This window comes from Salmo salar, chromosome 19 (assembly GCF_965601325.2).
Source record: "Salmo salar chromosome 19, fSalSal1, whole genome shotgun sequence".
NCBI classification, from domain to species: Eukaryota; Metazoa; Chordata; class Actinopteri; order Salmoniformes; family Salmonidae; genus Salmo; species Salmo salar.
The window spans coordinates 72074744-72097527 of NC_138309.1; the positions used below are offsets into that span (position 1 = coordinate 72074744).

At 40.1% G+C, this 22784-nt stretch overlaps 1 protein-coding gene and 1 long non-coding RNA gene across 2 annotated transcripts in view; one reads left to right on the forward strand and one right to left on the reverse strand.

Moving 5' to 3' along the window:
* Nucleotides 1-22784, forward strand: part of LOC106579432 (cadherin-23) — a 692150-nt gene that overhangs the window by 73955 nt on the left and 595411 nt on the right. The gene's annotated exons all lie outside the window — the stretch shown is intronic.
* LOC106579435 (uncharacterized) lies at nucleotides 17916-20316 on the reverse strand. The gene is made up of 3 exons (XR_001322653.3): nucleotides 20132-20316; nucleotides 19565-19684; nucleotides 17916-19446 (listed from the first exon to the last, which is right to left on the reverse strand). It is a non-coding gene; the product is annotated as an uncharacterized LOC106579435 (long non-coding RNA).

Sequence of the window (22784 nt, forward strand, 5' to 3'; positions counted from 1 at the left end):
GTTCGATGTCCATGTTGGCCACATATGTGACTCGTTTCAGGAAACTAGGCATATGTCAGATGTCACTACTTCACAGTAGAAGAATTTGAACGTAAACATTTATTTTGGAACAAAATGTGTTTTTTGACAGCAATGCCATCTGGAACATGTGAACTTTCATTTGATTTAATAACAAACTTGTATTCCATTCGTAAATACGAATAAAATTGTTAAATTTCGAAGCAAGTTGGTTTAGCCACGGAAAAGACAGGAACCTTCCCGAGATGAGTTTGGATTGGTCTGCCATGTAGCATGCTTCTGTCTATAACGTGAGCTGCTCAGTATGTGTTGATAGTCCTTTTTACCGCGCCGTTTTGAAAGATATAATGTTAGCCAGCGAGAACAACAAAAGTTTTGCTACTTTTCTCAACAACATTAATGCCCTGAATTTAGCAGGTCGCTATCAACAGATCAGTTGGAAAAAGTGATAGGCTAGTTTCTGCACATGCCACGGTCAGTGTGAACCAGAGTGACTTGACACAACGCTAGCCAAACAAGATGTAGCTACAAACAAAACTTAGTTAAGTTTGACGTGAAGCGTTCATCCATGTATACGGGTAAAAGTCTAGCTATATTTTCAGATATCATACGTTCCTAATTTTGTCAGAAAGTAATTTTCATTGCAAGTTAAAGCATACTGTTAGCTAGCTAGCGACCGTTAGATTGCTGCCTCGCTAGCGAACATTACATTTTTGATCTGTGTGGTAATATTATTAGAATCAGAAAATATTTGCATTGCTAAGTTAAAACTTCTTATGGCATGGGGGCAGTATTTCGACGTCTGGATGAGAAGCGTGCCCACAGTAAACTGCCTGTTACTCAGGCCCAGAAGCTAGGATATGCATATAATTGGTAGATTTGGATAGAAAACACTCTAAAACTGTTAAAAGTTTCCAAAACTGTTAAAATAATGTCTGTGAGTATAACAGAACTGATATGGCAGGCGAAAACCTGAGGAAAATCCATCCAGGAAGTGGGATTGTTTTTATGTGGGTATTTTCAATTGAATGCCTATAGAGTATCTAATGGGTTAGGACCCAGATTGCAGTTCCTATGGCTTTCACTAGATGTCAACAGTGTTTAGACATTGTTTCAGGCTTGTTTCCTGAAAAATTAAGAAGAATGAGACCTTTCTCTCAGTGGACTGTAGAATCATGCAGTGCTGGTATTGCGTGTGACCGAGTGTGCGCCCTACGTTGTTTTTCCTTTCTATTGAATACGCTATTGTCCGGTTGAAATATTATCGATTATTTAGACAATTGACAACCTGAGGATGAATTATAAACATTGTTTGACATGTTTCAACGAACCTTACTGGTACTATTACAATGTATTCATCTGCATGTTTTGACCGCCTTTGAGCCAGTGGATTACTGAACAAAACGCGCCAACAAAGCACAGTTTTTGGGATATAAAGAGGGACTTTATCAAACAAAACAAACATTTATTTTGTAGCTGGGACTCTTGTGACTGCAACCATATGAAGATCTTCAAAGGTAAGTGATTAATTTTATCGCTATTTCTGACTTTCGTAATTCCTTTACTTGGTTGTAAAATGTTTGTATGCTTTTGTAAGCGGGGCGCTGTCCTCAGATAATTGCATGGTATGCTTTCGCCGTAAAGTCTTTTTGAAATCTGACAAAGTGGCTGGATTAACAAGAAGTTAATCTTTAAGCCGATGTATAACACTTGTATTTTTTATGAATGTTTATTATGAGTATTTCTGTATTTTGAATTTGGTGCTCTGCAATTTCACCGGATGTTGTTGAGGTGGGTCTCTCGTGGAACGCCTGCGCCAGAAAGGTTAAAGCCTAATGTTAGCTAGCTGACATTGCATGTGGTTGGTTAGCTCTTCAGCTACAATAGCTTGCAAAAGTATTTACACTCTTGGCATTTTTCCTATTTTGTTGCCTTACAACTTGGAGTTAAATTAGATTTTTGGGGGGTTTATATCACTTGATTTACACAACATGCCTACCACTTTGAAGATACAAAATATTTTTTATTGTGAAACAAACAAGAAATATAACAAAAAAACTGAACTTGAGCGTGCATAACTATTAACCCCCCCAAAGTCAATACTTTGTAGAGCCACCTTTTGCAGAAATTACAGCTGCAAGTCTCTTGGGGTATGTCTCTATCAGCTTGGCACATCTAGCCACTGGGATTTTTGCCCATTCTTCAAGGCAAAACTGCTCCAGCTCCTTCAAGTTGGATGGGTTCCGCTGGTGTATAGCAATCTTTAAGTAAAACCACAGATTCTCAATTGGATTGAGGTCTGGGCTTTGACTAGGCCATTCCAAGACATTTAAATGTTTCCCTTTAAATCACTCGAGTGTTTCTTTAGCAGTATGCTTAGGGTCATTGGCCTGCTGGAAGGTGAACCTCCGTCCCAGCCTCAAATCTCTGGCAGACTGAAACAGGTTTCCCTCAAGAATTCCCCTGTATTTAGCACCATCCATCATTCCTTCAATTCTGACCAGTTTCCCAGTTGCTGCCGATGAAAAACATCCCCACAGCATGATGCTGCCACCACCATGCTTCACTGTTGGGATGGTGTTCTGGGGGTGATGAGAAGTGTTGGATTTGCGCCAGACATAGCCTTTTCCTTGATGGCCAAAAAGCTCAATTTTAGTCTCATCTGACCAGAGTACCTTCTTCCATATATTTGGGGAGTCTCCCACATGCCTTTTGGCAAACACCAAATGTGTTCGCTTATTTTATTCTTTAACCTCTCTGGGCCATTGCGTCCCACCCTAGTCAACAGCCAGTGGAATCGCGTGGCGCGAAATACAAATACCTCAAAAATGCTATAACTTCAATTTCTCAAACATATGACTATTTTACACCATTTGTTAGATAAGAATCTCGTTAATCTAACCACATTGTCCGATTTCAAAAAGGCTTTACAGCGAAAGCAAAACATTAGATTATGTCAGGAGAGTACCCTGGCAAAAATAATCACACAGCCATTTTCAAAGCAAGCATATATGTCACAAAAACCAAAACCACAGCTAAATGCAGCACTAACCTTTGATGATCTTCATCAGATGACACGCCTAGGACATTATGTTATACAATACATGCATGTTTTGTTCAATCAAGTTCATATTTATATCAAAAACCAGCTTTTTACATTAGCATGTGATGTTCAGAACTAGCATACCCACCACAAACTTCCGGTGAATTTACTAAATTACTCATGATAAACGTTGACAAAATACATAACAATTATTTTAAGAATTATAGATACAGAACTCCTTTATGCAAACGCTATGTCAGATTTCAAAATAGCTTTTCGGCGAAAGCACATTTTGCAATATTCTGAGTAGATAGCTCGGCCATCACAGGCTACTTAATTTGACACCCACCAAGTTTGGGGCAACCTAAACTCAGATTTACTATAAGAAAAATTGGATTACCTTTGCTGTTCTTCGTCAGAATGTACTCCCAGGACTTCTACTTCAACAACAAATGTTGTTTTGGTTCCAAATAATCCATAGTTATATCCAGATACCTCCGTTTTGTTCGTGCATTCAGGTCACTATCCGAAGGGTAATGCGTGAGCGCATTTCGTGAAAAAAAATTCAAAATATTCCATTACCGTACTTAGATGCATGTCAAACGCTGTTTAAAATCCATTTTTATGCTATTTTTTTCATAAAATAGCGATAATATTCCAACCGGACAACGTTGTATTCATTCAAAGACTGAAAGAAAAAAATGGAGAAGTCTTGTGACCGCGCATCTCAGTCTCACTGTCCCCAGGCTGACCACCTACAAACTCTTCTGCTGTACTTTGCCCAGAGACAGGAGACACGTCATTCCGCTTTCTGAACACTTTAGAGAGCCAATGGAAGCCTTAGAAAGTGTCACGTAACAGCACAGATGCTGTAATGTCGATAGAGATGCAACAGAAGGACAACAAATTGTCAGACAGGGCACTTCATGCATAGAATCTTCTCAGGTTTTGGCCTGCCATATGAGTTCTGTTATACTCACAGACACCATTCAAACAGTTTTAGAAACTTTAGTGTTTTCTATCCAAATCTATATTCTCGTTTCTCGGCAAGAGTAGTAACCTGTTTAAATCGGGTACTTTTTTTTTTTATCCGGCCGTGAAAATACTGCCCCCTAGCCCCAACAGATTAAGCAATGGCTTTTTTCTTGCCACTCTTCTGTAAAGCCCAGCTCTGTGGAGTGTACAGGTTAAAATGGTTCTATGGACAGATAATCCAATCTCCGCTGTGGAGCTTTGCAGCTCCTTCAGGCTTATCTTTGGTCTCTTTGTTGCCTCTCTGACTAATGCCCTCCTTGCCTGGTCCGTGAGTTTTGGTGGGCGGCCCTCTCTTGGCAGGTTTGTTGTGGTGCCATATTCTTTCCATTTTTTAATAATGGTTTTAATGTTGCTCGGTGGGATGTTCAAAGTTTCTGATATTTTTTTATAACCGAACCCTGATCTGTATTTCTCCACAACTTAGTCCCTGAGCTGTTTGGAGAGTTTGGTGTCGCCCCTTGCTTAGTGGTGTTGCAGACTCTCGGGCCTTTCAGAACAGGTGTGTATATATACTGAGATCATGGGACACTTAGATTGCACACAGGCAGACTTTTTTTAACTAATTATGTGACTTCTGAAGGTAATTGGTAGCACCAGATCTTATTTAGGGGCTTCATAGCAAAGGGGGTGAATAGATATGCACGCACCACTTTTCCATTTTTTTAAAATAATTATTTGAAAAAGGTTGTTTTTTTCATTTCACTTCCCCAATTTGGACTATTTTGTGTATGTCCATTACATGAAATCCAAATGAAATCAATTTAAATTACAGGTTGTAATGCAACAAAATAGGAAAAATGCTAAGGGGGATGAATACTTTTGCAAGGCACTGGTACCTGCAGATTCATACTACAGCTATGACAATCCTTCTATTGGTAGTAGTATGAGTTGGGATTTTGCTGGTTTATTGTTTAGCTAGCTAGCTACATGTCTAAACAAAGGACTCCACTTCACCAGATGATTGTCCAGGTGTGTCTGGGGGGTGATTACGGCCATCTATTGTATTTCATGAACATGTGTACATGTCTTGACAATAGTGACCTATCCTCTTTGCTAGATGTGGCTGGGTTTTTTTTATAGCATTTTCTTCACATGACCCATCAATTTAGACAAGTTTGTCATGTAAGCTTCATCTAACCATTATAAAATATTTCTATCTGGGCACATTCTGTTTTTGATATTGCTACTATGCAAGTAACCATTTCACTGTACCGTTGAACCCTTTGAACCCTGTTTCCTGTGCATGTGACAAGTAAACTTAGATTTTATTTGATATAGTGTGTGTTTACCAGAGACGGAAATGTGAAGAACAAGATGACCTGCACCAAAGTCAGATTAGGATATAGGCCAAGGACTAGATAAAGTGTATTTTTACCTGGAGTCTTTCCTTATTGTAGGCTACTACTTTTACCACTTTTAGTTTTGAGATCTTTGGTTGTTTACTAAACTACTCACTCTGTTTAGCTCATGGCCTCACATGTGAAATCTTAGCCCCACCCATCTCTAAGGCTTAAGAGGGTGTGAACAATGCTGAATGGGTGTAGACAAAGAAGAGCTCTCCAGTAGGTCTACCAATATATTCAAGGGCCATTTTCTCAAAAGTGGGGTTACAAGTTTATCAACTTTCAAAGCAGATTTAGTTTCCCATTGTTCCTCAACTGTAGTGTATGATATACAGTTTTGTAGCTCTGAGTCTCTACTTTTATCCAATGTAAAAATAAAAATAAATCTAATTTTGCTACATAAGACCGAATCGAGGCAGTCGGTCACATATATGATACCGTCTTGCTGAAAGGGGAATTTGTCTCCCAGTGTCTGTTGGAAAGCAGATTGAACCAGGTTTTCCTCAAGGATTTTGCCTGTGCTTAGCTCTATTCCATTTCTTTCTTATTTTTTTCCTTTTTTTGTGGTACTTTTTTACCCCTTTTCTCCCCAATTTTGTGATATCCAATTGGTAGTTACAGTCTTGACCCATCACTGAACTCTGGTGGTTAATTTCTGTATTATCAAATGAGGAGAGACAAACTTATCACACAAGTCAGAGTTATACTTAAAATAAATCTTTAATAGTGAGAGCTTTGCAATTGCGATGGCTTATCGACGAATCACCTTCTCTTTGATGATTCGTTGAGAGCCATAACACAAAGGCTACTGAGATCTTTTATAGCAAAGATCCACCCCCTAGTTGACATAACAAACCACAGATGTTTTGAACGGGTCACAAGGTGAGACTTTTTAAATGAGAAAGAAGTATCCCGTAGCCAGATAGCATTCGCTATAAATTATAGTTCAGTTTGGCCCCTAAGACGAGGTTCCAATCTCGTTCCTGGTACTTCATAGCACAAAAACACCAACTCATCCAATGGCATAAATCAATTGTCAACTCCAGATACTCCCATCTCAAGTAAAACCCCTTCTTGACCCCACTCCTGGACAAGCTCACTGAGGGGAGTGAGCCTCTAGGTCATACACTATCCCAGGATAAGTGCAACATCAGAGATGACATACAATGGTTCCAGACACTACCACACACATCCCCCAATGCCAAAGGAGGGAATGACTGGCGCACAGACATTGTGGAGACAAGTAATTGGTTCCCCATTATTCACACCATCCCTTCACATGGTTTAAGAATAGGTAAAAACACATTCACATATGAAGACAATGTTCCCTCCTGTCCTCTTCCCTTTCTGTTATTCTGCATAGCACCAGGGACATCTGACCTCTCCCCTCTCTGGGCCCCAGGTGACTGAGCCCCAGCTGAGGGAAGAAGTGCAACTGCCAACATCAGAGTCCGAAGGGATACATTCTAATAACAAGCATATCACTTAAGCATATTATGCAGATAAGACATCTTAATTATATATGTTACCCAACTAATTCTGATTCTTCCGCCACAACTCCCGTACGGACTCGGGAGAGGTGAAGGTCGAGAGCCATGCGTCCTCCGAAACACGACCCCACCACTGCTCGCTTAACCCAGAAGCCAGCAGCACCAATGTGTCGGAGGAAACACCGTCCAGCTGGTGACCGAAGTCAGCGTGCATGCACTCGGCCACCACTAGGAGTCACTAGAGGGCAATGGGACAAGGACATACTAGCCGGCCAAAGCCTCCAAAAACCCGGAGACTCTGGGCCAATTGCGTGCCTCCTCATGGGTCTCCCGGTCGCGGCCGGCTGCGACACAGCCCAGGATCGAACCCCGGATCTGTAGTGACGCCTCTAGCACTGCGATGTAGTGCCTTAGACCACTGCGCCACTAGGTGGGCCCTTTTCCGTTTCTTTTTATTCTAAAAAACTCCCTAGTCCTTGCCAAATGACAAGCATACCCATAACATGATGCAGCCACCACCATGCTTTAAAATATGACTAGTGGTACTCACTCAGTGATGTGTTGTGTTGGATTTGCCCCAAACAGACAGTAACGCTTTGTATTTTGGACAAAAAAGTTAATTTCTTTGCACCATTTTTTGCAGTTTTCACTCTGTCAATTAGGTTACTATTCTGGAGTAACTACAATGTTGTTGATCCATCCTCAGGTGTCTCCTATCAAAGCCATTAAACTCTGTAACTGTTTTAAAGCCACCATGGGGAAATCCTTGAGTGGTTTCTCTGGCAACTGAGTTAGGAAGGACGCCTGTATCTTTGTAGTGACTGGGTGTATTGATACACCATCCAAAGTGTAATTAGTAACTTCACTATGCTCTTTTTTTTACCCATCTGCCAATAGGTGTCCTTCTTTGTGAGCCATTGGAAAATCTCCCTGGTCTTTGTGGTTGAATCTCACTGCTCGACTGAGGGACCTTACAATTATCTGTATGTGTTGGGTACAGAGATGAGGTAGTCATTCAAAAATCATGTTAAACACTGTTATTGCACACAGGTGGTGGTCAGTGCCTTTTCAGATGAGGGAGGACCATTTTTTTCATGAGCATGGCCTTATTGGATGACTGTCATTCATATTCCATTCACCCAGGTAAATGTAACAGTGATAGGTTTAGGCTACTACATGATACTAGAATTTTCCCTATTCCCATCATGAGGTTTCTACAACCTTGCCTATGAATGAAAGTTTACAACGTATGTGCACACAGGTCGAGAGACAAATTTGATGTGACAGAGAGTGACACATGGACAGACAGTGACATTCAATACCGCCTTGCACACTCTTGCCTGCATCTAGCTGACATTGGGTGTAATCATTAGTCCAACAGTTGCAAATGAGAGTTTCTATTGGACAAATTTAGATATGTTTATCCCCGTTTTGTTTGCTTCTGTTTAAGAAACTTTTATTCAGCAGAATCGGTGGACTGAATACACGCATAAACACAGTCCACAGTTTCCTAGCACTTCAATGCACAACACATCAGCTGTATGTGACCAGGCGAAAAAACCTTTCCAAGCCAAACCATGTCATAACCGCTACACACAGACTACATCATTGTCACCATATTAGCTAAAGTAACGTCATAGTCAGCATAGCTAATAGAACTAACGCGTTAGTAAACCCGCTACACTTACAGTGTACTGGCGGGCCCCTGTGGCAATAAATTAGTCAAACCAAAAGCTTACCTTGACTTGGAAGAGTTCCAGTGTTGTGTTGGATGGTCATAGCCAGCTAGCTAACATAGCATCACTCTGTTTGAGCAAATGCAGCTAGCTAAACTAACGAGCTACATTTGCTAGCTAAGTAAGTGAAACTGAAAGTGAAAAACATCTCCGTCTCTATATTTCTCTCTTGCTTCTCCTTCATTTAGGAAGAAATTAATTTGTTTAACTATTTTCCTTCTCTCTCTTTGAGTCAACTACTCACCCCATGTTATGCACTGCAGTGCCAGCTAGCTGTAGCTTATGCTTTCAGCTTATGCTTTCAGTTAATTCTCTGATCCTTTGATTGGGTGGACAACATGTCAGTTAATGCAGCAAGAGCTCTGATAGGTTGGAGGACGTCCTCCGGAAGTTGTCATAATTACTGTGTAAGTCTATGTTAGGGGTGAGAACCAAGAGCCTCCTAGGTTTTGTATTGAAGTCAATGTACTCAGAGGAGGACGGAAGCTAGCTGTCCTCTGGCTACACCATGGCGCTACCCTACTGAGTGCTTTTGAGGCTACTGTAGACATTTGCATGATAGTTGCTTTAATCAATTATTTTGTGACGTGGTTATATTTAGCATAGTTTTATCTAAAAAGGATAACTTTTTAAATGTTTTAAAATGTACATTTTTATGAAATTCACTGAGGAGGATGGTCCTCCCCTTCCTCCTCTGAGGAGCCACCACTGAGTCCATGCAATTTATTATCTGATTTGTTAAGCAAGTTTTTACTCCTGAACGTTTTTAGACTTGCCATTACAAAGGGGTTGAATACTTATTGACTCAAGACATTTCAGCTTTTCATTTTTTGACATTATGCCAGTGACACAAAATCTGAATTGAATCCATTTTAAATTGAGCTGAAATAAAAGATCCAAGAAATGTTCCATACGCACAAAAGGCTTATTTCTCTAAAATGTTGTGCACAAATTTATTTACATCCCTGTTAGTGAACATTTGTCCTTTGCCAAGATAATCCATCCACTTTACAGGTGTGGCAAAACAAGAGGCTGATTAAACAGCATGACCATGACACAGGTGCACATTGTGTTAAGGACAATGCCAGGCCACTCTACAATGTGCAGTTTTGACACACAACACAATGTGAAAGATGTCTGAAGTTTTGAGGGAATATGCAATTGGCCTGCAACTGTTAACTTGGTCAGGCCCAGAAGCTGGTGTGGACAAAATTGCAACAATGTATAAAATAGAGGTCGACTGATTAATTGGAATGGCCGATTAATTAGGGCCGATTTCAAGTTTTCATAACAATCGGAAATCGGTATTTTTGGACGCCGATTTGGCAGATTAAAAAAAATATATACATATATATTTTTATTTATTTTTTAGACCTTTGTTTAACTAGGCAAATCAGTTAAGAACACATTCTTATTTTCAATGACGGCCTAGGAACGGTGGGTTAACTGCCTTGTTCAGGGGCAGAACGACAGATTTTTACCTTGTCAGCTCAGGGATTCAATCTTGCAACCTTACGGTTAACTAGTCCAACGCTCTAACCACCTGCTTTACATTGCACTCCACAAGGTTACGCGAATGCAGTAAGAAGCTAAGGTAAGTTGCTAGCTAGCATTAAACTTATCTTATAAAAAACAATCAATCATAATCACTAGTTAACTCCACATGGTTGATTATATTACTAGTTTATCTAGCCTGTCCTGCGTTGCATATAATCGCTTAGGTACACGTTACTCCAACCATAAACATCAATGCCTTTCTTAAAATCAATACACAAGTATATATTTTTAAACCTGCATATTTAGTTAATATTGCCTGCTAACATGAATTTCTTTTAACTAGGGAAAGTGTGTCACTTCTCTTGCAAACAGAGTCAGGGTATATGCAGCAGTTTGGGCCGCCTGTGAAGACTATTTCTTCCTAACAAATACAGCCGACTTCGCCAAACGGGGGATGATTTAACAAAAGCGCATTTGCAAAAAAAGCACAATCGTTGCACGACTGTACCCAACCATAAACATCAATGCCTTTCTTAAAATCAATACACAGAAGTATATATTTTTAAACCTGCATATTTAGCTAAAAGAAATCCAGGTTAGCAGGCAATATTAACCAGGTGAAATTGTGTCATTTTGCGTTCATTGCACGCAGAGTCAGAATTTTACGTAATTATGACATAACATTGAAGATTGTGCAATTTAACAGGAATAACATTTTGTTTTCGAGATGATAGTTTCCGGATTCGACCATATTAATGACCTAAGGCTCGTATTTCTGTGTGTTATTATGTTATAATTAAGTCTATGATTTGATAGAGCAGTCTGACTGAGCGGTGGTAGGCAGCAGCAGGCTCGTAAGCATTCATTCAAAATAGCACTTTCGTGCGTTTTGCAAGCAGCTCTTCGCAATGCTTGAAGCATTGCGCTGTTTATGACTTCAAGCCTGTCAACTCCCGAGATTAGGCTGGTGTAACCCATGTGAAATGGCTAGCTAGTTAGCGGGGTGCGCACTAATAGCGTTTCAAACGTCACTCGCTCTGAGACTTGGAGTAGTTGTTTCCCCTTCCTCTACGTGGGTAACGCTGCTTCGAGGGTGGCTGTTGTCGATGTGTTCCTGGTTCAAGCCCAGGTAGGAGCGAGGAGAGGGACGGAAGCTATACTGTTACACTGGCAAGACTAAAGTGCCTATAAGAACATCCAATAGTCAAAGGTATATGAAATACAAATCGTATAGAGAGAAATAGTCTTATAATTCCTATAATATCTACAACCTAAATCATCTTACCTGGGAATATTGAAGACTCATGTTAAAAGGAACCAGCAGCTTTCATATGTTCTCATGTTCTGAGCAAGGAACTTAAACATTAGCTTTTTTACATGGCACATATTGCACTTTTACTTTCTTCTTCAACACTTTGTTTTTGCGTTATTTAAACCAAATTGAACATGTTTCATTATTTATTTGAGGCTAAATTGATTTTATTGATGTATTAAGTTAAAATAAGTGTTCATTCAGTATTGTTGTAATTGTCATTATTACAAATAAATAATAATACAAAAAATATCTGCAGATTAATCGGTATCGGTTTTGGCCCCCCAATAATCGGTACCGGTATCGGCGTTGAAAAATCATAATCGGTCGATTTCTAGTATAAAATATTCTGTTGGCTATTTGCGCAAGGGATAAGAAATAATCAGGTAGGCCTATTTTATGACATTATCAACCTGATCAGAGCATGACATTTTTTCCCCTTTCATGCTGAGTTGTTATCAAAAGGGAGACAACAGGAAAGATTTTTTAAATAGGCTACGTTGAGGAACTTGTTGTTCCTCAACATTGTCATTCTCAATGGATGTTAAAACAGACTGTTTACTTACTGTTTGAGGCGAAGAAAACATTACTTTGAGAAGCTGGTGATGGTGACTTAAGACAATCAGAAATAGTATCAGATCCCCTTTCATAAGCCTACATATGCTTGCAGGCCAGGTAGTCTAGGCCTACTTCTATGCGTAATCAGGTGCATGTCCTTACTCAATATTGACTGGAGCGCTCCATCATTAACCAAAACTTTTTTCTCACAAGTGTAGACTATGGTTGTGCGCACTGCAAACAATGTTTCCATTCCTACAATGACAACAATAAGACTGTAATACTAATATATTGAATGCATTAACAGAAATTAGCGTAACCAAATAAACATTGTAGATTAGAACTCAATACGAAGGAGATATGTCGAGCTGCATGAGGCAAATGGCTGTCACACTAGATACTGACTGGTTTTCTGATCCACGCCCCTATTTTTTTGTGACCAACAGATGCATATCTGTATTCCCAGTCATCTGAAATCCATAGATTAGGGTCTAATTAATTCATTTTCAATTGACGGATTTCCTTATATGAACTGTAACTCAGTAAAATCTTTGAAATTGTTGCATGTTGCTTTCATATTTTTGTTCAGTATATATTGGATTCAGTTGCTTTATATACTGTAAATATTTGTACATTAATATATATTTTTTTATTTTGCCCAAGTGTGTCTACAAACACAAAGAAATAAAGGCTACGGAGATGACTCAGTAAATGCAGATTGGTCTCTACTATGTCCGTCATTCACCATAGTATGCGTGTTATCTCCCTCTCCCATCTCTCCCCGACATCCTTTATTTATCACTCCATTTCTCCTCTCCTCCTCTCCCTCTCCTTTGTGTGGATCTTTCGTTAAGCCTGTTTACTGAGGGTAAATTGCCTGGCAGTTTGTGTGATGAATACAGTTCTCTGTTCTGACCCTTTCTATAGTTTAGAATTTCATTGCTCCATAATCACACTCAGAGAAGAGCTCTGGTAGCTTTGGAGAGGAGAGAGGGTGAGGGAGGGAGAGAGAGAGAGATATAGAGGGTGAGGGAGAGAGGCGGAGGTTGGAGAGAGAGGTGGAGGGGGACAATCATTTTCAGGTTTTGACATAGATTTTCAAGCAGATTTAAGTCAAACCTGTAACTACGCCACTCAGGAACATTCACTGTCTTCTTGGTAAGCAACTCCAGTGACCATTTGGCCCTGTGCTTTAGATTATTGTCCTGCTGAAAGGTAATTTTTGTCTCCCAGTGTCTGGTGGAAAGCAGACTGAACTAGGTTTTTCTGTAGGATTTTGCCTGTTCTTAGCTCCATTCCGTTTATGTTTTATCCTGAAAAGCTCCCCAGTCCTTAACGATTACAAGCATACCCATTACCCATCTACCAATAGATCCCTTCTTTGCGAAGCATTGGAAAACCTCCCTGGTCTTTGGTTTGAAATTCAATGCTCGACTGAGGGACCTTACAGATAATTGTACGTATGGGGTACAGCGATTAGGTAGTCATTCAAAAATCATATTTAACACTTTTATTGCAAACAGAGTGAGCCCATGCAACTTATTATGTGATGCGTTAAGCACATTTTTACTCCTGAACTTATATAGGCGTGCCATAATAAAGGGGTAAAATACATGTTGACTAAAGACATTTCAGCTTTTCATTTTTTATTAATTTGTGAAAACATAATTCCACTTCGACATTATGGGGTTTTGTTTGTAGGCCAGTGACAAAAAATCTGAATACTTTTTGAAGGCACTGTAACTTTTATAAAATAACAGAGGGGTTTGTTCATTATAATTTCATACTAATTGTATTATTTAAAAGTGGTACATGAATTGTATCAGGGTTTATTGATCCCCTCACCACTCTCTGAAAGTCACCCTCTGAGTTTCGTCAGCAACATGTAACAACGGAGGACCCTCTGAGCTAGTTGGTAGGGGCGAGGGTGTGGTTTGGGATACATCGGCAGTTTGTTATGAGTTGAGGGCATGACAGGCTGAAGGGTAGGAGGACCTCACTACACTAGGGTCTGTGTTTTTACCACACACAAACTCAAAGAAATTTGTCTCATTAGTTTTTGAAGAATTTGTCTAATTAGTTGAACTGCTTAATGTACTGGCCGAGCATACTAATCACTCCGAATGACAAAAATATGCATAAAGAGCATATTTAAAATAATTATAAATGTATTCCCTGTAAGCCTTCTTGAGGTTTAGTTAGGCCTACTGAGTTTGTGCACAGAGAGTGAGAAATGTGTATGATTATAGTATTGCACTTTACTGTACATTACCTTAATGTCATGAAAGCTGAATGTTTATGGGTAGGCTACATTGTGTGCATCTTTTTATCTGTATCTAAAGAGCCATACTATTTGAAATCCTTCTTTCTTTTGGGTGGCAGGTAGCCTAGTGGTTAGAGCGTTAGGCCAGTAACTGAAAGGTTGCTCAATCGAATCCCCGAGCTGACAAGGTAAAAATCTGATGTTCTACCCCTGAACAAGGCAGTTAACCCACTGTTCCCTGGTAGGCCGTCATTGTGAATAAGATTTTGTTCTTAACTGACTTGCCTTGTTAAATAAAGGTTAAATACATTTAATGTGCGGTATACAGTATTTAGCTTACTTAGCTTACTTACAACAACTGTGTGCTTATATTTTTCTATGGGTGGCCCCAGCGGGATTCAAACCCACGACCCTAGCATTGCAAGTGCCATGCTCTACTTACTAAGCCGCACAGGACCAAAGGATTCAATAGATTTACCGACTTTGAGAAGGGACTCTGCATTACTTGATCCTTGACGATCAGATATCCGCAATAGGTCTGATTGGTCTGTTTAAGGTACCATGCAGTTCGCTGTGTCCTGGTGATGCAACAGTGTGGGGCACGCGTTGGGCCAGGTGAGGACGGGGTGACTGGGTGTCAGCCGACACCCTGTCCCGTGGCCCTGTGATGGCCTGACACACACACACACTAGACACAAACACAACAGGCACGGGCAGATCATGTTCTTCAGACGTCTTCATGATCAGACGTGTGTGTGTGAGTGGCGTACAGGAGCATTGTTTTCCTTTGTGTATGGCCCCTACCTACCCCTCCATCCCTACCCACCATTTCCTCACTGTCCTCCCCCCTCTCCCTTCTCCTCCTGGGCAGAGGATCAGTAACTGGGCTGCATCCACCATCGGGGCCCTGCTGCCTCTAGTCCTGGCCCTAGCCAGCCCCAGCCAGATGGGGCCCATTTGTATTTATGAAGGAACATCCTTCACTACATGGATATTTGATCTGAGGCTGAAGCGTCGTCTCTTCTTTCCTTCACCGGAGGGGGTCTGGTCTAGACATCGAAGATGTTTCACACGTACAGTGCAGTGGTAGTGTTCACAGGTTGTCATGGTGTTTGGGAATACACTTTAGAGGCATGGTGTCTGAAAATAAAAAACTGAAGTCTAGGTTGTTTGTCAAACACCAGGTTGTTTTAGTATAAATATTCTCCTGAAGAGTTTCTTATTTCAGGGACATTGCATGTTCTTGTCCCCAATTAATCAGTGCTCACAGAGTGACTTAAATCACAGCCTTGTGATTTTCATGACACAGAGGTTTTAAATGTATCTTCTCACACAGATATGTTGTGTGTCTGTGTACTGTGTGTGCATGTCTCTGTGAGTGTGTGTGTGTGTGTGTGTGTGTGTGTGTGTGTGTGTGTGAATGTATGTGTGTTTGCGTGTGTGGGGGGCACAAGTGCAGGGGGATAATGTGCTTACCTGGGGGCTCCACCTCTATTTTAAGTAGTTTAATTATGTTCATTGTGGCAGGAAATGCAATGTGTAATTAGGGAGAGTGCAGTCTTTGATTAAGCACTCTCATCTTTTAATCCACGTTGCCCTGATCTGGTAGATTAACCTTTCTGCTGGGTAATTACGTGTGTATGTGCAAGCACGCGTGCGTGCACAGAGCAGAACACAACATTTGTTTAGAAAATGCTACTTTCTTACTCTGCTCTGGCGATTCTTGCTGTATGTCTCATGGTTTATGCCCAGTGAGTGTGAGATATCAGCTTTTAGTTTAGTAGAAAACATGGATTTATACACCTAATATAAGCCTAACTCTAACCCCATTTAAGAACACAAGATCATTAACTATGGTAAAGAATTAAGTGGTGTGGAGAAGGTAATCTCTCCCCATATCAATTACAATTATGCTAAAGTTGAAGTCGGAAGTTTACATACACCTTAGCCAACTACATTTAAACTCAGTTTTTCACAATTCCTGACATTTAATCCTAGTAAAAATTCCGTTTTAGGTCAGTTAGGATCACCACTTTATTTTAAGAATGTGAAATGTCAGAATAATAGTAGTGAGAATGATTAATTTCAGCTTTTATTTCTTTCATCACATTCCCAGTGGGTCAGAAGTTTACATACAGTCAATTAGTATTTGGTAGCATTATCTTTAAATTGTTTAACTTGGGTCAAACATTTCAGGTATCCTTCTATAAGCTTCCCACAATAAGTTGGGTGAATTTTGGCCCATTCCTCCTGACCGAGCTGATGTAACTGAGTCAGGTTTGTAGGTCTCCTTGCTAGCACACAGTTTTTCAGTTCTGCACACACATTTTCTATAGGATTGAGGTCAGGGCTTTTTGATGGCCACTCCAATACCTTGACTTTGTTGTTCTTAAGCCATTTTGCCCCAACTTTGGAAGTATGCTTGTGGTCATTGTCCATTTGGAAGACCCATTTGCGACCAAGCTTTAACTTCCTGACTTATGTCTTGAGATGTTGCTTCAATATATCCACATCATTTATCTGCCTCATGATGCCATCTATTTTGTGAAGTGCACCAGTCCCTCCTGCAGCAAAGCACCCCAACAACATGATGCTGCTACCCCTGTGCTTCACGGTTGGGATGGTGTTCTTCGGCTTGCAAGCCTCCCCCTTTTTCCTACAAACATAACGATGGTCATTATGGCCAAACAGTTCTATTTTTGTTTCATCAGACCAGAGCATATTTCTCCAAAAAGTATGATCTTTGTCCCCATGTGCAGTTGCAAACCGTAGTCTGGCTTTTTTATTGCGGGTTTTGGAGTAGTGGCTTCTTCCTTGCTGAGCGGCCTTTCAGGTTATGTCGATATAGGACTCGTTTTACTGTGTATATGGATACCTTTGTACCGGTTTCCTCCAGCATCTTCACAAGGTCCTTTGCTGTTGTCCTGGGATCGATTTGCACTTTTCGCACCAAAGTACGTTCATCTCTAGGAGACAGAACACGTCTCCTTCCTCAGCAGTTTGACGGCTGCGTGGTCCCATGGTGTTTATACTTGCATACTATTGTTTGTACAGATGAACGGGGTACCTTCAGGTGTTTGGAAATTGCTCCCAAGGATGAACCAAACTTGTGGAGGTCTACAATTTTTCTTCTGAGGTCTTGGCTGATTTCTTTTGATTTTCCCATGATGTCAAGCAGAGGCACTGAGTTTGAAGGTAGGTCTTGGAATACATCCACAGGTACACCTCCAATTGACTCAAATTATGTCAATTAGCCTATCAGAATCTTCTAAAGCCATGACATCATTTTCTAGAATTTTCCAAGCTGTTTAAAGGCACAGTCAACTTAGTGTATGTAAACTTCTGACCAACTGGAATTGTGATACAGTGAAATAATCTGTCTATAAACAATTGATGGGAAAATTACTTGTGTCATGCACAAAGTAGATGTCCTAACTGACTTGCCAAAACGATAGTTTTTAACAAGAAATTTGTGGAGTGGTTGAAAAACGAGTTTTTGACTCCAACCTAAGTGTATGTAAACTTCCGACTTCAACTGCACATATTGTTATTTCATCCCTTTAAATGTGTGTGTATTAGGTAGCTGTTGTGGAATGTAAATTTCAGACTTCAACTGTATGTTCATGGATCATTTGCACAGTATTTATGATGACAAAAACAAAAACTATCAAAACTCAATATCTTCCATATGAAAAGCTGCGAAAAGTAATGTATGTAATTAAAAATCAAATAGCAAATCCCAAAGAGAAAATAAAGGAGGATGTACATGAACAGAAATGGTTACATAATCCTGTATACAGTAAAATATTAATCAACATGTATAATGATCACTTCAAGGAAAGTAGTCAAATGGAAAACATCACAGCTAGGTCAGTATGATACAGTTGTGCTGCAGATGCTTTTGTTGAGGTTATGTTTTTCTTGTACCAGGTGTACAGTGGTTCATCCTTTAAAATTTGCAGCGTACTGCAGCACAATTTGTTTAATCAGGTGTGATATTTAATTCTATAGACAAAATACTCACCAAAAATGATTATATTTAAGCTAAAGGAGACTCTACATTAACAAGTCTCAAAGGTGAAGTGTCTACGCAATGAAAACTGCAAAGGACTACACCGACATGCCAGAACTTCAGAGAGCAGTGTTGAGAAGACTCGGCTCTCAATTAGGGCAACCGAGGAGAATGATCCTGAGATCAGATTACCCAAGACTCCTTGAAGTGCCACCACCAACAACTGCTGAGCTGCTACAACTTCGAGGAGACATCACCACGCAACACAGGGTGCAGTAAGCACACCTTTGAACTGGAAATGACTGGAGCTTTCCATGTTGTCTGACTTGGTGGTTCCTGGAAAGTGTTAAAACCTACAGAGTACTCAATTGTTGTGGAAAGAGGTGGGCTTACAACCAAACATATAAATCATATACTGTAAATAAGGGAAGTTTGTGTGGGCAACAATAAACTTATGTGAGAAACAATATGTGTGCATTTTTTGTCTAGCCATGTAGTCATCATTATTATACTTTCAAAATGTTTTTAGAATGATTTACTAAACTGTTCTCTTTTCCTGGATCTCTACGGTTTACACTACAAATTATCAGACCTACAGGTGGGTAGATATGCAGAAAGATGGATAGAGTACCCTGGTGTAAATACAGTACAAAACAAGTTGGTCCAATTACACAGATTAGGTCAAATAGTGTTATTAGGGAGATAAACAAGAATACAAGTAAGCCTCTGTAACCTTCCTCAAAATAACAAAAGCACAGTGTAAGGGAAACATTCTGATAAACTTCTGAAGGAAAAATGCTAAAAAAAAAAAAATACTTACAAAGATATAACCAAATGGAGTATTTTTCCTAATTGGGATCCAAATGAAAAATAAAGTCCAGTGTAGCTGTGGAAAGTTAACCTGTTATGTAAACATACTTGGTAAATGTAATATTGCATGGCTGAAATGGAAACTGTTTGTGTGTTGTAAGGTGCAGGAGTCAACCTGAAAGTTATGCAGGTGCACCAGCGAGGTTGTCCAGAGACCGTGGGCTAGCTCTCGGTACCCCATGTTATCAAAAATCACTCCAAATACGAAGGGAAGCAGCCAGCTCCAGCACCTCTCCCCTTTCTTTAAAACACAGCTCTTGAAATTTAGCCTGTAATGATAAGAAAAAAAGCAACATGAAATTACAAAATGCAGCCAAATGTTGTGTGATATGATTATAATGTTGTGAAACGGGTAAACAGTACCACGGGTGGAAGAATTTTACTAACCTTCATCCCAGCTAGCCTCTCTTTCAGTCAGGCAGCCTTTTCAAGGTCTTGTCTGTCCAATTCATTCTGCAGCCCTGCCTGTGCCCCTTGGATGGTCTGCAGCTTTTCAAAACTGGAATCCTACAGAAAAAATATGTACACAACACTTATGTTGTAATGTTCACTACATGGTCTTATGTGTAACCAATAAGAATTTTCATGCAGAAGAGTCGAGTAGAACATCTTCATAGCCATAGCTCGAGAATCATGGGTCCATCCCAGTAATGCTATTAGCTAGCTAGTATAGCTAGGAGTCAGAAGGGCAAATTATTTAATAAATGCCAAAGCCAAGGTTATTTTCCTTGAATGCAGAGCTATGATAGTCAAAATGCATTCTTTTAAACTGTTTTTTTTCCCCGGAAGTGTGAAAATGAATGTACTTAAGCTATCGTCATATTGCTATCTTATACAAGGCAGTGAAATTCACTGCTAGCAAAGTTAGTTAGCAAGCTACCTTGACATTACTAACGTTAGCTACCATTCTGGCTGACAACGTGAATATTATAACATGTATAACAAATGTTGGACCTGTTCTGAAGACATTGTTGCTCAAATGGAATCCAGCTATCTTCAATCTTGTCCATAACTGTTATCGCATTGGCATCCAGAGTTGGGTTGTCACTCTTTACCACAGCCACAAAGTCAAAATTGGCCTCACTGGGTTTCCGCTAGATAACATAGCCATCAATTCTCAGAGTGGATATTGATGCTATGTCGTCCCAGCGGCAACAACCATAACATCGTGTGGTTATTTGGTAAAAAGCCAATTTGACCTTTGCTCAGTACATTGCTTTGTATTTGTATTTATTATGGATCCCCCATTAGCTGCTGCTTTGGCAGCAGCCACTCTTCCTGGGGTCCAGCAAAATTAAGGCAGTTTATAACATTTTTAAACATTACAATACATTCACAGATTTCACAACACACTGTGTTTGACAGAGGAACTGTACGAATGTACTGTTAATGATAATGCTGAGGATTTCCCCAAGGTTGCTTTTGACACATATTCCATGGTAGTTATTGGGGTCACATTTGTCTCCACTTTTGCAGATTGGGGTGATCAGTCCTTGGTTCCAAATATTGGGGAAGATGCCAGAGTTGAGGATGATGTTAAAGAGTTTAAGTATAGCCAATTGGAATTTGTGGTCTGTATATTTTATCATTTCATTTAGGATACCATCAACACCACAGGCTTTCTTGGTTTGGAGGATGTGTAATTTGTCCTGAAGTTCATTCAATGTAATTGGAGAATACAGTAGGTTCTGGTAGTCTTTAATATTTTTTACAATTTTATTTTATTGTTATTTTACCAGGTAAGTTGACTGAGAACACATTCTCAATCACAGCAACAACCTGGGGAATAGTTACAGGGCAGAGGAGGGGGATGAATGAGCCAATTGTAAGTTGGGGATGATTAGGTGACTGTGATGGTATGAGGGACAGCTTGGGAATTTAGCCAGGACACCGGGGTTAACGCCCCTACTCTTACGATAAGTGCCATGGGATCTTTAGTGACCACAGAGAGTCAGGACACCCATTTAACGTCCCATCTGAAAGACAGCACCCTACACAGTTGATTCTAGTCATGTACATGTTTTTGCTGTTTGTTTTTTGTTATAGAGCCAAAAGGATTGGAGAAGTGGTTTTATCAATACATCTTTTTGATAGATACCTCTTCATGTTGTTTGTTTGTTTAGTGTGTTTCAATTTGCCCAGAAGTGGTTAGATTCTATGGATTCTTCAATTACATTGAGCTGATTTCTGACGTGCTGTTTCTAATTTTCCGCAATGTAATATGCGGAAATATGGCCATGCTCACAACCGGCTTAATTAAACTGCAGCTTTAGAAACCAAATGACAAAATGTTTAGACAAATATGGAGAACCACTGAAACAATACAGAAATTGTTTGTGGTTCTCCATATTTGTCTAAACATTTTTAACCTTTATTTAACTAGGCATGTCAGTTAAGAACAAATTCTTATTTACAATGAAGGTCTACACCGACCAAATCCGGACGACGCTGTGCCAATTGTGCGCCGACCTATGGGACTCCCAATCACGGCCGGTTGTGAGCATGGCCATATTTCTATTACAGCATGTTCGATGATTGTCATTCATATTCCATTCACCCAGCTCAATGTAACATCGATAGGTTTAGGGTACTACATGATTCTCAAATTTTCCCTATACCCATCATGAGGTTGCTACCTAGCCTATGAATGAAAGTTTACAATGTTGGTGCACACAGGTTTGAGAGAAAAATGTGATAACTGACAGTAACACATGGACAGATAGTGAGACATTCAATACCACCTCGCATTCTCTTGCCTGCATCTAGCTTATCTAAGGTGTTAACATTAGTCCAACAGTTGCAGACAAGAGTTTCTATTGGACAAATACTGGTATTTTTATTCCTGTTTCATTGCTTCCGTTTAAGACATTGTTTCAACAGAATCGTCTGAATGAATACACCCCTTAACCTGTTATGGCTAGGGGGCAGTATTTTCACGGCTGGATAAAAAACGTACCCGATTTAATCTGGTTACTACTCCTGCCCAGTAACTAGAATATGCATATAATTATTGGCTTTGGATAGAAAACACTCCAAAGTTTCTAAAACTGTTTGAATGGTGTCTGTGAGTATAACAGAACTCAAATGGCAGGTCAAAACCTGAGATTCCTTTACAGGAAGTGGCCTGTCTGACCATTTCTTGAACTTCTTTGCCATCTCTATCTTTTACAAAGGATCTCTGCTCTAACGTGACACTTCCTACGTCTTCCATGAGCGCTCAGAGCCCGGGAAAAACCTGAATGTCGTCATCCCAGCCCCAGGCTGAAACACATTATCGCCTTTGTCAAGTGGCCGATCAAGGGACTGTGGGCTTAGGCGTGTGCCCTGGCCGCCCCCGTCTTTGTGATTTTTCCTCTGTTTGCCGAAAAGGAGATTCCCGGTCGGAATATTATCGCTTTTTTACGAGATAAATTGCATAAAAATTGATTTTAAACAGCGGTTGACATGCTTCGAAGTACGGTAATGGAATATTTAGAAATGTTTTGTCACGAATTGCGCCATGCGCACGACCCTGATTTACCATTTCGGATAGTTTCTGGAACGCACGAACAAAACACCGCTATTCGGATATAACGATGGATTATTTGGGACCAAACCAACATTTGTT